A 16,625-nucleotide genomic window follows, 5' to 3' on the forward strand; every position below is an offset into this window, starting at 1 on the left:
GAAGCCAAATGGTGAGAGGAAATTAATATCTTACATGAGATGAACCATATAAACTTCTCCTTTGCCAGGGACAATTGGACTTATAAGTGTGTCTGCACACATGAAAGACATCAACACCGATTGGTGTGTCCGTGAGAGTGGAAAAGCACTGCCCAACCCAAAGCCCTGGTGGGACACCTCTGCTTTCTGCTGGGCCTGGTACTCTGCAGGTCACAGAATACTGTTGCCCGTAGTCTATGGAGGTGGATAGCCTGGGTGTTACTGTTCCCATTCTACAGTTGAGGACACTGAGGCCCAGAGAATTTAAGTGATTTGTCCAAGGTCACCCAGATAGTAGATGTCAGTGCCAGAAGTAAAAGCTAGGTCTATATATTTTCCTTCATTATGGTATAAATTTACATAAGATGGTTTTCTAAGGCCGAATCAGGCAGAGAGAATTTTAAACAGTCACATCAATAACTATAGGAATTATTTTAATGCTTATCTCTTTAAAAAAAAAAAGGTATAATCTGTAATTAAAGTAACTTCATTCCTTCTAGTAGTTATGAAAATTTGGGGATGAAATGCTTCATTTAATAGGACTTTCTAACCTCTAATAAGAAAGGGATTCATAGGGTGCCAGGGGGACTTAGTCAGCTGAACATCAGACTCTTGATTTCAGGTCAGGTCATGATCCCAGGGTCATGGGATCAAGCCCCATGTTGGGCTCCACACTGAGTGTGGAATCTGCTTAAGATTCTCTCTCCCTCTGCCCCTGTTCGTCCCCCCCCCCCCACCTCCTTCTTTCTTTCTCTCTAAAATAAATTAATTTTAAAAAGAAAGAAAGGGATTCAGAACTGCAAGGCCACTTTGCTCAGGAGAAGCTGTTTTCATACAATAGTCACATAATGGACCCTCCCAACAGGCCTGCTTCACTCAGCTCAAAGGGTCTTGGCAGGTGGGTACAAGTTGAAGATACAGTGATGGTCACAGAGAGATTCAGAGTCTTGGAGAATGACTTTATTGTTTAAAAATCCTATAAATCTAATGTTAGGGTTGACTTATGTTCCCTCCCCCCCCCCCAAATATATGTTGAAGTCCTAACCCCTGGAATCTATGAATGTGACCTTATTTGGAAGTAGGGTCTTTGCAGCTGTAATCAAGTAAAGATGAGGTCATTCAGGTGGACCCTGGAAAAAAAATCACGCTGGATTTTTTTAAAAGAGAGATAAGCATTAAAATAATTTCTATAGTTATTGATGTGACTGTTTAAAATTCCTTATTCCTGAATCAGCCTTAGAAAACTATCTTCTGTTAATTTACGCCATAGTGAAGAAAAATATGTAGACCTAGATTTTATTTCTGGCACTAAGAAGAGGGAAATTTGGATACAGACATGCACAGAAAGGGCATCAGCTTGTGAAACAGACACACAGAGTGTTGAAGAAATGAATAAAGTAATGCACCAAAGATGGCCGATGGGACTAAAACAAGCTCTGGTCTCTGACTTAGAAAGCCCTCTTCCAGGTTCTTCTAGCACTGTTTGCCACACGTGCGAAACCTCCCTCCCCCCAAATATGGAGGCTGACAACTATAAATTACCCTTTCTGCTTGCATTCGGCACTCAGATCTTTGGAGAATCAGTCTCCTCTGAGCCTGCTGGCGTTAAATAAATCTCCGATCCACCAAGATCTCCAAGTGCCGCTTGGTTTTCTGCCAGCATTCCGGCTGGTTCCGTAACATATTTGGTTCTCTGCCCGGGAAACCCAACTGCGCTGGCCCATTGTTGCCACTGGTTTGGGAGAATGGCGAGGCGGTGACGGAATGAGGGATCACAAGGGAGAAGGCGCGCCCTGTCCTAATTTTGGCAGCCTCCCTCTAGGTTGCCTCAGACTGACCCCCACTCCGCCATCCCCGCCAGACTCAAGGAGACTTGGCAGGTAAGGACCTGTACCCAATGTCAGAACTGGTAAGGCTGGGGCCCAATCTAGTCAGGCCCACTCGCAAGAGTGGAAGGGGGACTTGATCACTTTCCGGAGACCTCAGAAGTCTCACAGGTAGAAATTCTGTGGGAGGGAATGTAATAACCTCTGGTGTGTATGTGAATGTGAATGTGTGACTCGGTCTAACTTGCCTGCTGTGTTCGATTCTGTGGCTCCACGGGCGGGCACCCTTAAGATCCCCAAAAGCCCAAGAAGTCTGAGTGGGCTATCTGTGATTCCATGGTGAATGGCACACAGTCTATGGCTGCATCAGAAGAGTTTCTGATTGTAAGTCACAAAGCTGAGACCGCTACCGCTAAGCGTCACCTAAGTTCCTTTGGGACACAGCCATATGGGCATCTGACTGGTCTCTTCATTAGAGGGGGCACCCCTATCCCTCTGTCTGTCTTTGCGACTCTGCCTCCCGGGAGCATTGTGGGGTCAGGACGGAGCAAGGAAGGGGTTTTTGGAAGACTGGAATTGGGATAGCCCCTGGCATGTTGGGGGCCCTGTGTGAGTTGAAATGGCCCACTTTTGGTGTGTGGGGGGGCCCTCTGGGGGAACCTTTGATGTCCTGATGGTCCTCTGCATCTGGCATATTGTCTCCAGAGACCCAGGTCAGCCTGATCAAATTCCATGCATCAACTCCTGGCTTGAAATTTCCCAAAATCCTCCACCTTGGGTGTGATTTGTCCATGGCGGGTGGAGCCAGGCAGGAGTTTTGGCCACTTTATCTGGAAACTCACCCAGGGAGCCAAAGAAGTGACCCACCGCTCCCCTAGTGTTTACAGGAGACAGAGGAAGATATCATCTTTCTTCCTCCTTATGACTCATCAGGGTCCCTCCCCCTTGCCCCTGAGCTTGAAACTCCTCCCCGCCTGTCTCTCCATCACCGCTGCCCATCTCTCTTCCCCTCCCACATGTGCTGGTACCAAGAGGCTCTCCTCCAGAGATCAGAGCAGGGGCTGAGAAGCCCATAAATATGCCCAGTAGCAAGGGGATTTCCCCCCATGCCCCTGGCATTATTATAAGAGACTTTGCGAGGCTTAAACCCTGTTTGCTCCAGATGCACAAAAGAGCCAGGACAAAAGGTCTAGCCGCCAAAAGCGGGGAGGCCCAGAACCTCCTTAGCAAGTGGTCAATGAACCTACTGCAAGGGGAAGGACATTAAAAAGAATAAGTGTCCCAACCAGGGAAAGTCCCAGAAATCCAGCCGATACCAGGAGGAACCCCAAGAAAGGGACCTTATTGGTCTAGCCAAGATAGAATCAGACTAAAGGGGACACTGACTCTCTCTCCCTGTTCCTCTGCCTAATAGATGTGAGGGATTCTCCCTCATTTCCCAGGTTAACGGCTATAATTGGAGCCAACTGTGGTTAGTCTACCTCGGGACAGGGACTTTAAGGAATATTCCCAAGCAGTTGCTGCTTCTGCCTTCCCCTCCCCCTCACGTTTCTGTACCAACTTGGGTGTGGTCCTATACCATCCTCAGTGTCTCAGGCACCATTGGTTCCTCCTCCCACCCTCCAGGTCAAGGAGCAAAGTGCACCCCCTTGGGCCACCCATTTCAGATACCTCCACTGGTGCCCCAGGTGAAAATTGACAATGGGGAAAAATGGATTGACTTTTAGGTGGACACAGGTGAAACATATTCAGTGGTTAAACTAATTTAAGTTTGTTGGACCTATCTTTAAAGTTATCAGCAAAGGTCAAATAAGCTCATGTTATCTCTGTTGCAATTTGTTAATGATAGTTAATTTTGTCTGTCTCAAAGTTTTCATGGGTAATTGTTAAGATAACTTTCAAGGTCCTTGGTTACCTGAAACTTTCCAAATAGGATGGAATGCTAAAGCTTTGATTATTGGACATAGGTTTGTGTTTTTAACTTCTTATTGCTGAGAAATCAAGGCTATTCATACCTATTGGAAAACATGCTTTGTATTTAATTGGTTCACGAATTTACCATCTAAAAAAATTCTGATGTAAACACCTCTCAGTTGGTTACTAAGTCCTCAGTTGGAGACTAAGGTTTCCTAAGAGTTAAAATTCTGCTAAGTGTACTTAAGACTGATGGAAATAAAGAAAGCAACCCTGTATGTAGGAAAGTAGGAGGTATGTAAGAGATATAAGGAATGGAAATACAGTTTTATTGAGGGTAGAAGAAAGTAATTTTGTCCTAAATGAGACTGGTTATTTGGAGAGAAATGGCTTTGGGACAAAGTTTGAAGGCAAAGCAAAGAAGGTTCATGAAGGGAAATCTTTGGAAAGGAATTTTATGTGTGCTCAGGATGGACTAAGGTTGAGATGAATGGAATTTTACAAGTACACTGGTATAAGGTTGAAATTCTGCTTTTGTCTGTGCTCAAATTACAAAGTTTTCTTGGACCATTGATCTGCTCTTGATAAGACAATGCAAACAAAGGTTTGGTCTTCCGGGAAAGCCAAAGTATTAGGTTTCATTTCTACCAGGTCTTTGATTACTTAGTTAAAACTTCTCAATATTAAAGGAGCTAGGTTTTGGTAACAACTATATAATGCTATACATTCACCTTTGGGATCTTTTATTGCCACGTTGGTTGAGTAAATAAAATTTTAAGATCTGTAATGATCTGTAATCCTATTTAGGATGTGCTTATGACATCCTGGGGTTTTAACAAATTTCCCAGGATTTGAATGGTAGGTGAAGTCTTTTTGACCGATTGGGCCCTTTTATTTGGGATGCTAAGTTACTTGGAAAAGCACTGCCATACAGTGGTAACCCTTAGGTTGTATTGCACAGGTAAAAATGCTGTAACTGTCCAAATATATGCAGTTCCTAAAGTTTTAATGTTTTGGTATAAGGTCATCACTTAATATTCTGATTACTTGAAGTGTTATGCATCACAGAAATAACTGAATTTCTTTGTCAATTGCATCATAATGAACTTCCATCAGATCTTTAACAATGTCTATTTCTGAGATTTTGTCATTTATAATTGTCCTTATTCTCTCACCAAAACATGTTTCTTCTTCAAGGAGATTTATAAAAAGGACTTTGGGGACAAATACAGGTATTTGACATCTTTAAGATTAATACTAAAATGGGTAAGAATTTCCAGAACTAAAAAGCTACATTCTAATTGAACAAGGATTAAGAACATGGTGATTAAATGAACAGAGGAAGATTATAGTTTTGTGATTCTTGTTAAAAATATTGCTGGTTCTCTAATGTTTCCTTTTACAGATTAAGGAAAATTTCTCTTAAGATATCTATGATATACAAAAATGTCATAGAGTATTTATTTGTAAACTGAAGCATTCATCTTTTCTCTCTACATAATTCCCCTGAAATTCAAAAACTCTGTAAGTATTCTTTCTTTCTGACAATTAAAGTTGTTTGCATAAGTTCAATAAGAATCTGTTCATCTTATAACTGGTCACCATTGGAAATACTGGTTATTTTACCAAGTCTTTGACTGGAAGGTCATATTTGAGAGTGACATTCATAGACTCAGATATGACCAGACAACTTTAAGGAACTAAGGTTGGCTTTATGAAACATGGAGCCATAAAACCCTAACCCTAACCCTAACCCTAACCCTAACCCTAACCCTAACCCTAACCCTAACCCTTGGAAATGTTGGCCCGATACCTTGCTTACAGAGCTCCCAGCAGCCCCACCAGGTGAGTAAAGAAGGTCACTTCCTGGCAGATGCAGGAACCTCAGGATATCTTGGGGACCTCATGAAGAGGAATTTGCCCAATTCTACAGGTATTGCAGGCCTGTCTGATGGCAAGTATTTGGCTTGGCTTCTGGCCTGGAGAGGCTACTAAAAGTTCAACCTGGAGATTCCTTATGAAAGGTTCCAGAAAAGCAAACTTCAAAAGATCCTCATGATCAATCGCTATTCTTGCTGGGCTTATGTAAATAATTAGGCCAGGTTTGTTAAGACTGGACTTGTTCTACAAATGCATTGGTCTCAATTTGGCTATCTCTGGAAAGGGGGGGTTTTAGAGAGAAAAACTATGTTTCAACAATGCACCATTATGGATATTAAATTCTTTGTGATTGTCTTTAAATGTTTGCTGTTTGCCTAGACTAGACAACTTGAGGTAAACTGCAGAAAAATCGTCACCATATTTCATGTATCGACAATCTTCTATGCTTGTTATTCTATGAGGATAATAATAAGACCCCATGGGCATATGATTATTTAAATAACCGGAAAACAGGATGGATCTCTAAATATGCAAACCTACCTTCCCTAAACCTGATCTGACAGTTACCAGAAACCCACCCTTTTCGAAGACTTGGAGGTGGACTTTACAGATGTACAACCAAATAGAGGATTCAGTTTCAGGTTATCACCCCATGGGTCCATCACTCCAGAGTTAAGAAGGCCAATTCAGAGGAACCCACAACCTGGAGAAGTGATCCACATCCATTCAACCCACTTAAACTGACACTCAAAAAGACACTGGCCCCTGAAATCTCTAGCCCTGCTCCAGCCACACCCCAGAAGCTGGCTGGCCTGTGCACAGCAGAAGCTTGAGGGATCATCGTGCGGACTGAGCCCAGGGGTTCGGATGCAACTCTGCCAGCCTTTGCCCCTTACTGGTGTCATAGCCCTGATCTTGCTTCTTGCTGTTGGACTGATAGAGACGGCACCAACAAGCTGGGCATGGAACGGATGGCAGACTCCCTGGTAACCTGACAAAGCCAAATAAACTCCCTGGCAGCAGTGTCCCTCCAAAATAGGCGAGCCCTCGATCTCCTCACTTCAGAAACAGGAGGGACTTGTATCTTTCTGGGGGAAGAATGTTGCTAATTTGTAAACCAATCAGGAATAGTCAGGACTAAAGTTAAGGAACTCAAGGAAAGTATTCAACATAGATAACAGGAAAATATCAGTCAGTGGAGAAGATGGGATCTCACAGACTGGGCACCCTGGCTCCCTGCCCTGGCAGGGCCCCTCCTTTCCATAATTTTACTTGTGACCATTGGCTCCTGCATGCTAAATACCCCGGTACATTTTATTGAAAACACTGTTGCTCGCCAAACTGCAGCACATATCTTAGCCTTCCGAGAGTACCAACCTGTAAAACTGAAAGGTGATGCCTACTGAAAGTTTTTTAAAAGGCATCAAAGAGGGGAATGTTGGAGAAATGAATAAAGTAATGTGCCAAAGATGGCCGATGGGACTAAAACAAGCTCCTTAGAAACCCCTCTTCCGGATTCTTCTTGCCCTGTTTGCCATGTGCATGAACCACCCCCCCCCCCATATATGGAGGCTGACAGCTATAAATTACCCTTCCCACTTGGATTCGGCGCTCAGATCTTTGGAGGAAATGGTCTCCTCTGAGCCTGCCAATGTTAAATAAATCTCCAATCCACCAAGATCTCCGAGTGCTGCTTGGTTTTTCCACCAGTGTTCCAGCCTGGTTCTGTAACAAAAGCACCATGTGACAACAGGCAGACACTATGGTGATGTAGCTGCCAGCCAAGGAGTACTAAGGATTGATGTCCACCAGCAAAAGGTACAAAGAATCAAGAAAGGATTCTCTCCAGAGTTTCAGAGGTAATGTGGCCTGACTGACATCTTGATTTCAGACTCCTGGCCTCCAGACTCCAGGCCACCTCCTTCCTGTTGTTTCAAGCCACCCAATTTGTGGTACTTTGTTATAGCAGACCTAGGAAATTCATATGCCTGGTACAGAATCTAGGTTAGGCAGCTTACCGTTTAGGGCAGTGCTAGCTTCATCTGGGGCCCTGACCATATTTCTTTTCCAGGGTAAAGCAGTGGGGAAATGAGCTGTGTTATTTAGAGCAAAGACAATGCAAAGTTCTGCAGCTAGCTGAGAGAGAGAGGGAGAGAGACGGAGGGAGAGAGAGAGAGAAATCAGTGAAGTTAGCATAAGCAGGTCCAGCACTAAAATAAGGATGGACTATAACAAAATAAGCCAGAAGAGCAACAAGAGTGTGTTGGTAACTGAGTGTTTGCTGCATCCCTGAACAACAAAGAGACTACATAAACTGAGGGCTGTCCCTCAGAAATGGGTAAAACATCATGGCTTCCTTTTTATTATTACAATGAAACATTTTAGATATGTAAACAAGTATAGAAAATAACGCAACACCTGTGTGCCCGCAACTCAGCTTAAGAAACAAAAAAAAAAAACAAGGGGCGCTTGGGTGGCTCAGTCAGTTAAGCATACGACTTCATGCTCAGGTCATGATCTCACAGTTCGTGGGTTCAAGCCCTGCATCCGGCTCTGTGCTGACAGCTCAGATCCTGGAGCCTGCTTCGGATTCTGTGTCTCCCTGTCTCTCTCTCTCTCTCTCTACCCCTCCCTCAGTCATGCTCTATCTCTGTCTCTCAGAAATAAATAAATGTAAAAAAAATTTTTTTTAGAAACAAAAAGACAATTAGAATTCTCTATTTGCCCCCACCCTAAAGTAGCTAGATTCTAGACTGTCCTCAGATGTCCTTCATCCCCCAGAGTAATCATTTTGGGGAGACAGTTCTTCATGGGTCTCTTGATTTCTGCACATCTTACAGGGAGACACTGACTGAATTTTTTTCTAGACTATTGTCTCAAGAATATTTGTATAGCAAACAGCCTCAGAAGATAGAGTGTCAGTCTCTGGAGCAAAGGTGAGGCAGGTTTGCTGCCCATTATAAAAGATGCATTCCCTAAGCTCACGGTTCCTCTTCTGTTGTGCAGCCTACCCATATATGGGCAGCAATCTGGGCCCATTCACATCACCTTAGTGGTACTTGATGGCAAGAGGAACTGTTGCAAATGTGCTGATGTTCATGCTGCTTGCTGTGACAAGAGGAATAAAGTCCTTTGTCCCTAACCCAGAAGTCTGTCTTCCATAGTATCAATGAAACTGTGACAATGGGGGTAAATAAAGTCTCAGTTCCTTCAAAGCTTTTGAAAACAATTGCCTTTTATTTTATTTTATTTTTATTAGTTTTCTTATTTTTGAGAGGCAGAGAGAGACAGAGCATGTGTGGGGGAGGGGCAGAGAGAGAGGGAGACACAAAATCTGAAGCAGGCTCCAGGCTCTGAACTGTCAGCACAGAGCCCGACGCGGGGCTCGAACTCATGGACTGTGAGATCATGACGTGAGCCGAAGTCAGACTCCTAACCAACTGAGCCACCCAGGTGCCCCTAAAGATAATCTTGTCCTTGAGGAGTTCATGATCTAGTCAGAGAGACAAATGATGTTATCACCAACAGCATAATGTGATGATGTTGTGGTAGCAATGTAAGCAGGTACTGTGGGCACACAAGGATCAAAGTGGCTATCTATGTGGGGGAGTCAGGCAATACAGCACAAAAGCTGGTTGGTCATTCCCCCAACTGTAGTTAAGTTGGACTTGTCCACATAGGTCCTGTCATTGCCTGCCTGTGCACATGACCTTGACTCATTAGAGAAATTTATTGTATCTGGGAAGGTGCTCAAGAAGATGATCTAGTCCCAAGATACTATTTACAGATGAGGAGCCCAAAACATAGAGGTGGTGTGACTTCCCCAGGGATACTCAGCTATGGAAGAATCATGACTGGAACCCAAGCTTCTTGCATCCCAGTCTGCACACAGTGCTTGGTCAGATCATGGTATTATCACCATTTTGAATCCCTGACTCCATTGAGCACCACTATGGATATAGGCTTCTCCTATTGTTTCACTGTGAAATCAAGAAACTATAAACATCATGAATGAAGGAAAGAAATGAGCCATAGAATAGGAGATGTTATTGGTACATATATAACAGACAAAACATCAGGAGCGTGAACATATAGAACTCACAGAAAAACAGAACAACCCAACAGAAAAATAGGCAAAGGATATATATGAAGAGCAACTGCAGAGATGAAGAATGGCCAAAGAATATGTGTAAAGATGTTTAGCCCTCTACGCTCACAGAAAGGTAAAGCCTCAAAAGTATGATACCACATTTTCAAGGATGCAGGGAAACAGGAACTCTTGCATATCGCTTATGAAAATGTTATTTAGTACAACCACTTCAGAGGGCAAGTTGGCAATCTCTGCTAAAGCTGAATATGGGTTCACATTACATGCCAGCATTTCCACTAAGTTTATACCCAAGAAGAACCCTCTTACATAAGCACAAGGAATTATGAACAAGAATGAAATGAATAAACTATGATATGGACCAGTATGGGTCACTCTGAAGAATATCAATTGAGAGAAAGAGCAGGTTGCTGAAGAATACATACTGCGTGATCTCATTTACATAACCTTTGTAAACAAGCAAAACCTTTATTTCTATCTATCTATCTACCTATCTATCTATCTACCTATCATCCATCTGTAGTAAAATATACATACACAGAAGTGATGAGCACCAAATTTAAGATTATTGTTTTCAAGGTACACCTGGCTGGCTCAGTCGGTTAAACATCTGACTCCTGGTTTCAGCTCAGGTCATGATCTCATGTTTCTTGGGTTCAAGCCCCGCATCAGACTCTGTGCTGACAGTGTGGAGTCTGCTTGGGATTCTCTCTCTCCTCTTCTCAGTGCACTTCTCCTGCTCTCTCTCTCAAAATAAAAAAAAAAAAAAATAAGCATTAAAAAAAAAAAGGTAACTGCTTCAGATTCTGTGTCTCCCTCTCTCTGACCCTCCCCTGTTCATGCTCTGTCTCTCTCTGTCTCAAAAATAAATAAACATTAAAAAAAAAAAAAGATTGCCTTTAGTATGCCCACTTCATATCCCAGTGCTCTTAACTCAGGGGATGTTTGATGAATGTTGGAGAGATCGTGGAAGGGTAGCAGGAAAGGGTGGAAAGAAGGAGGGAAGGAAGGAAAGATCAAAGAACCTAAACACTCCCAAGATATACACCTTCTGAAAATAACACAGTTACTAAAACAACACACATTAGGAAAAGCAAATTCTATTTTAGCTATTTTATAAGTAGACTCTGTTTTTCAAGATCACACAGGAAAACAGGGCCATGCTTAATAATGGAAACCAATAATCTCTGATTTATAATCTGATGTTCCAACTAATAGAACCTACAGCCTCATTAATTTAGCAAAACCAAACCAGATTTTAAATTAAACTCATTTTCATCCTCTTTATGCAACAGAATTATATTACTTATAATTTTGAACTTTCCCCTATTGACATGTTCCAAAAGATTAAATTGGGAGTCTCAAAGCTTTAAGATCTTTCATAATTGTGATCTATATAATATCAGTAATGAGAATACTTAAATAATTTTTCTCCCTTAGCTATAACACAACCCCTTACTTGTAAAAAACATAGAAAGAGGGGCACCTGGGTGGCTCAGTCGGTTAAGCGGCCGACTTTGGCTCAGGTCATGATCTCGCCGTCCGTGAGTTCGAGCCCCGTGTCGGGCTCTGTGCTGACAGCTCAGAGCCTGGAGCCTATTTCAGATTCTGTGTCTCCCTCTCTCTGACCCTCCCCTGTTCATACTCTGTCTCTTCCTGTCTCAAAAATAAATAAAACGTTAAAAAAATTAAAAAAAAAAAACATAGAAAGAAAATAAGATATATATATATACACTGTATATATATATACTGTATATATGCATATACTGTATATATATATATATACACTGTATATATATATATACATATATATATACAGTGTATATATATATACATATATATATACAGTGTATATATATATATACATATATATATATGTATATATATATATATATACACACATACATACAGTACCCCCCCCTTATCTGTGGTTTCACTTTCCACAATTTTGGTTACCCATGGTCAACCACAGTCCAGAAGCAGATAATTCTCCTTCTGACATATGGTCAGAAGGTCCACAGTAACCTAATACTATGTCGTGATGCCTCCGTCATTCGTGTCAAGTAATCTCATCATGTGAGAATTTTATCCTCTTACATCATCGCAAGAAGGGTGTGTACAGTAGAGTAGGATATTTTGAGTCACAGAGAGACCACATTCATGTAACTTTTATTACAATTATTGTTATATTGTTCTATTTTATTATTAGGTATTGTTATCAATCTCTTACTGTGCCTAATGTATAAACTTTATCATAAGTGTGTATGTGTGGGAAAAAGATGCTGTAATAGGGTTTGGTACTATCTGCAGTTTCCGGCATTCACTGCAGGTCTTGGAACATAGGCCCCATGGGCAAGGGGGGAGCACTGCTAGGTGTTCACGACAACAGAAAAAAAGCAATAGGAGGGAAAATCTTGGCTCTTAAGAATGGTCTGTTACAAGGTGTCACGATCCATTATGCATGGTCAACACTGTCCTTCATTCACTTTTGCCTTTACATGGCTTATTTCACTGCTGCAAATATAATCTAATCTTCTCAGTTGTGTGTTAGCCTCTGAAAAAGCAAAGCAAAATTTCAACAGGACTCTTTATCCCTTCCTGGGGGCAATGCGTTATTTATTTGTCTCAAAAAAAAAAAACTGCCCAGTTCGATCTCCTACTCTAATATATTTTTCTGCAATTTATTATGTCAGTATCTCTGAGTTTGTTTTTATTATAATTAGTAAGATCATTATTAAATAATACAAAAGTAAGTGGATTACAAGAGCCAGACAAGGAGTAAAATTAGGGTGTGGCAATGAGCAGTGAATGGGGTAACCATGGTGGTGATACATCTGTTCTCCCTACAGACTTCCTTCCTTCCAACCCAGTTTTAGCCCCAGACGACACCAGCTTCCAGACATGCTAGTGACATTTGGTGGTCTCAGGGTTGTGCATCTCATAATAATGGGCAGTTGGCAAGTTGCTGACAAATGTGGTCATCCACTAGATGGTTTCGTTGGAACAGTACTTCCCAAAGTGTAGGCTCCAAGTCATGTGCATCAGAATCTCGCAACATGCTTAAGATGCATACTTTTAAGTTCTATTCTTGATCTGCTGAATCAGAAATTTATAGGGGTGGGCTTGAGGGATTTGAATGCCAAAAAAGCACGCTAAAATTTAAGAATCACTGTCTTAAAGTGTGAAAAAACAATGGAGGGAAATCCCTTCTGGTACTAAGTACCTAAGAAGGGAAGAGGAGGCTGCATTTCTAGGTCCAGAAAAGGGAGCAGACAGGCTAAAGATGAAGCTTGTCTAGTTCACAGCTTTCCTTAGGTTGTACCTCAGTTCTGACTGCTGTAGATTTAAGCCAGCCTAAAAGTGTGCTTTTAAATCATGTGCTGCATGCATAATGCTGGTGAGTGTTCGTATTATGCACCACAAAAGTGAGCTTGCTTCTGAGCTAATTCATTCTGTCAACACTAGGGATACCAAACATAAAGTTTGCACCTTCCTAAAAGAGTGCAGGATGTATTCAGCTGCCTCTGCCTATCGCCTATCGAAACTCCCCTATACATTCCCAGACTGGCTAATGTTGACCCATAGGTAGGGACGTCTTTATGCCCCCATTCAGCAGGAAGAAATTACAGAAGATGAGACCTTCTGCCTCCAGCAACTTTAAAGATTTAAGCGTCAAAATTGTTCAGGGGGGATAGGATGAGGGATCATAAGGTAAGATGAGGGCAAAGCACAAGCAACACCCTCCTCCAGCCCCCGGGTAGGATATGTGTGACATTCCTCAGGCACTCCTGGCTGCCCAAGAACAAAGGAAAGGGGAAAACAAATGATTAACTGATAGAGATCACTGTCATGCAGGACTGGAGTCTCCATCAGTTTACAATATGTCTTAGTAAATTACAAGAAAAAGGCAATCTTATCAACAGCCTAGTCTCCAGAAACCTATATACTCTGTTTCCTGGAGCCCCTAGTATCATCCTCCCCTCCATATGATGTGGGGAACAAAGACAAGAATAAAATTTAAATAACATTAAATTGCCTTATAACCTGCATCCCATTGACGAATACTTGAGACAAACACAAAGTATAACATTTCTCCAGGAACTCCCTCCTGTCTTAATGTTAATGCCTTACTAAAGAGAAAACATCCTTAGTTGGAAAATAGCAAGGCGTCCAGTATCTTAGGAGTACTCTTTAGCATATGAAAGTCCTTTTGGAGACCTCCCTTTTGCCTTTACTTCCCCCAACTCTGTAGTATATAACTAGTCTTCAAAACCCCAGTGCAGTGCCCACAGTTCCTGTTCCCATGCTTTAATAAAACCATCTTTTTGCACAAAAAAAAAAAAAAAAAAAAAAAGCTAGGCAGGTAAACAGTTAAAATACCATGTGGTTTACAAGGAGGTACTCACACCTACTAGGAGAGTTATAGGCAAGAAGATAGTAACAAGTGTTGGCAAGGATGTGGAGAAATTGAAACATTTATATATTACCAGTAATGTAAATTGCTAGAATGTAAAATGATGAATCTCTTTGGAAAACATTTTGGCAGCTCCTCAAAAAGTAAAACATAGAGTTACCATGTCATGTAACGATTCTACTCCTAGATATACACTCAAAAGAATTAAAAACATATTCATACAAAAACGTGTATATAAATGTTCATAGCAGCATTGTTTGTAACAACCGAAACAGCCAAAAGGTGGCAACAACCAAAATGTCCATAAACTAAAAAATATATTAAAAAAATGTGGGATATGCATACAATGGAATATCATTTAATAATAAAAGAAATGAAGCATTGATGCATGCTACAACATGGAGGAACATTGAGAACATCATGCTATGTGAAATAAGCCAAATACAAAAGAGCATGTAATATTCCATAAGTCCAGAATAGGTAAATTCATAGAGACAAAAATCAGTTTAATAGTTACCAGGGATTAGGGGAAAGAGGGAGTGAGGAGTCATTGCCATGAGTACAAGGCTTCTCTTTGGAGTGATGAAATATTCTGGAAGTAAATAGTGGTGATGGTTGTATAATTCTGTGAATACTGAATTGTACACCTTAAGAGTGGGCTGTGTGGTGTGTGAATTATAGCTCAATTTTAAAAGTGATGGAAGAAGTGCCCAAGAAAAAAATAATAATTGACTACATGAAAAAAAATGCTTTGTTGTTGTCTAGAGGGAAAACTCACTTCCATTTTCTTCTACTCAACACTTCTGATACCAAATGGGTAGATCTTCCACACATCAAGTAACACTGTGATACCAGCTGGGTGTCCTGCAATTCAGTTCAGGTCTAGCTGGTTTCAGCATCAGATCTCAGAGGTTAAGGGCTCAGTCCCACAAGGCTGCCCATCGCCTCATTTAAGATGTCAGTTGCATGGCATCTGAGTGGCTCATTTGGTTAAGCATCCAACTCTAGATTTTGGCTCAGGTCATGAGCTCACGGTTCATGAGATCAAGCCCTGTGTCGGGCTCTGCCCTGACAGTGTGGAGCCTGCTTGGGATTCTCTCTTTCCCTCTCTCTGCCCCTCCCCTGATTGAATGCACATTCACATATGCACTCTCTTTCAAAATAAATAAGCTTAAAAAAAAAAAAGATGCCAATTGCACATCCAGGTGTTGGGGTAAATCAGAAAATTCCCAGAGCCACTAAAGGCCTTTTCATATAGGAGGATGCCAAGATGGAATTGACATCTGAGGGGGCAGAGTCCTGGGGATAAGACTAGCTAAGGTACTGTTGATGAGGAGATAAACTACGAGAACTATGACGGCATCATTGTAGCGGGGAGAGTCTGGATATGGACAGAGTGAAGGAGGTAGAAGCAATAAAACTTGATGACCTATTGACTGAGAAAAGCTAAAGAAGTAGGAATCAAGGATGACTCTCATCTAATGGTTGTCATTAGATGAAATGGCTGCATGCTGAGGCCGTTCAAGAAGCAAAGAAATTTAGAGGAAATTAAAGATGAAGAGAATGATAGATTCCATTTCTGACAGGTTGAGACTGAGGTGCCTATGGAACATCCAGAACTTAGGAAGGAGGTCTGCACTAGAGGTAGGGTGTTGGCATTTATCGGCTGCACCATAACTTCCATGGAAACATGTAGAGTTTAGGCACAAGGAAATGTTCCCTTCATGAGCAAGTGCTTCTTATCAAATTAATTACTCTTGGACTGTTTCAACATTAAAATAGCAAAGTGGTTTAATGAAGAATGATATAAGAGAACCAAAGAGTAGCATATGATATCCGTGTGGTTCTGCTTCCCCTCAACTTTCATTTTTTTTCAAGTTGATTTATTTATTTTGAGAGAGAGAGTGTGCATGGGAAGGGAAGAGGCAAAGAGAAAGAGGGAGAGAATGCCAAGCAGACTCTGCAGTCAGCATAGAGCCCAGTTCAAGGCTCCATGTCACGAACTGTGAGATCATGACCTGAGCCAAAACTGAGAGTCTGGCACTAAACCAACTGAGCCACCCAGGTGCCCCTCAATTTCTGTTTTCAATATGTATAGTTCTTCAGGGTTTAAATGCGAGATTTTCTTGTTTCATTTCTTCTTCCCAATAAAGAAGCTTTCAAGAGAACACTAAGGCTTTCATACAACATTGGGGTGGTGGGGGGAGTCTCATGTGAAAGATCAAGTTTTACTTTTTCTTTCTTACCTTGTCTTTTTTCTATTTTGTTCTTTCCATTTAGCCTATGGTATTATAAAAACTGAAGGAAAACACCAAAACTATCTAGATCGAAGGCCACAGTTCAATTTTCTGTCTTTAAAACAGCATTGATAGTGTTAAATCCTTGGGTTGAAATGCGTATTCAGAAGGAACCATGGAGCTGCTGATGTAGAAAAGCATTTTGT

General features: G+C 41.5%; 1 protein-coding gene across 4 annotated transcripts in view; it reads left to right on the forward strand.

The window, feature by feature from the left end:
- Positions 1-16,625, forward strand: part of SIDT1 (SID1 transmembrane family member 1) — a 112,752-nt gene that overhangs the window by 25,181 nt on the left and 70,946 nt on the right. The gene's annotated exons all lie outside the window — the stretch shown is intronic.

This window comes from Leopardus geoffroyi, chromosome C2 (assembly GCF_018350155.1).
Source record: "Leopardus geoffroyi isolate Oge1 chromosome C2, O.geoffroyi_Oge1_pat1.0, whole genome shotgun sequence".
NCBI lineage: Eukaryota > Metazoa > Chordata > Mammalia > Carnivora > Felidae > Leopardus > Leopardus geoffroyi.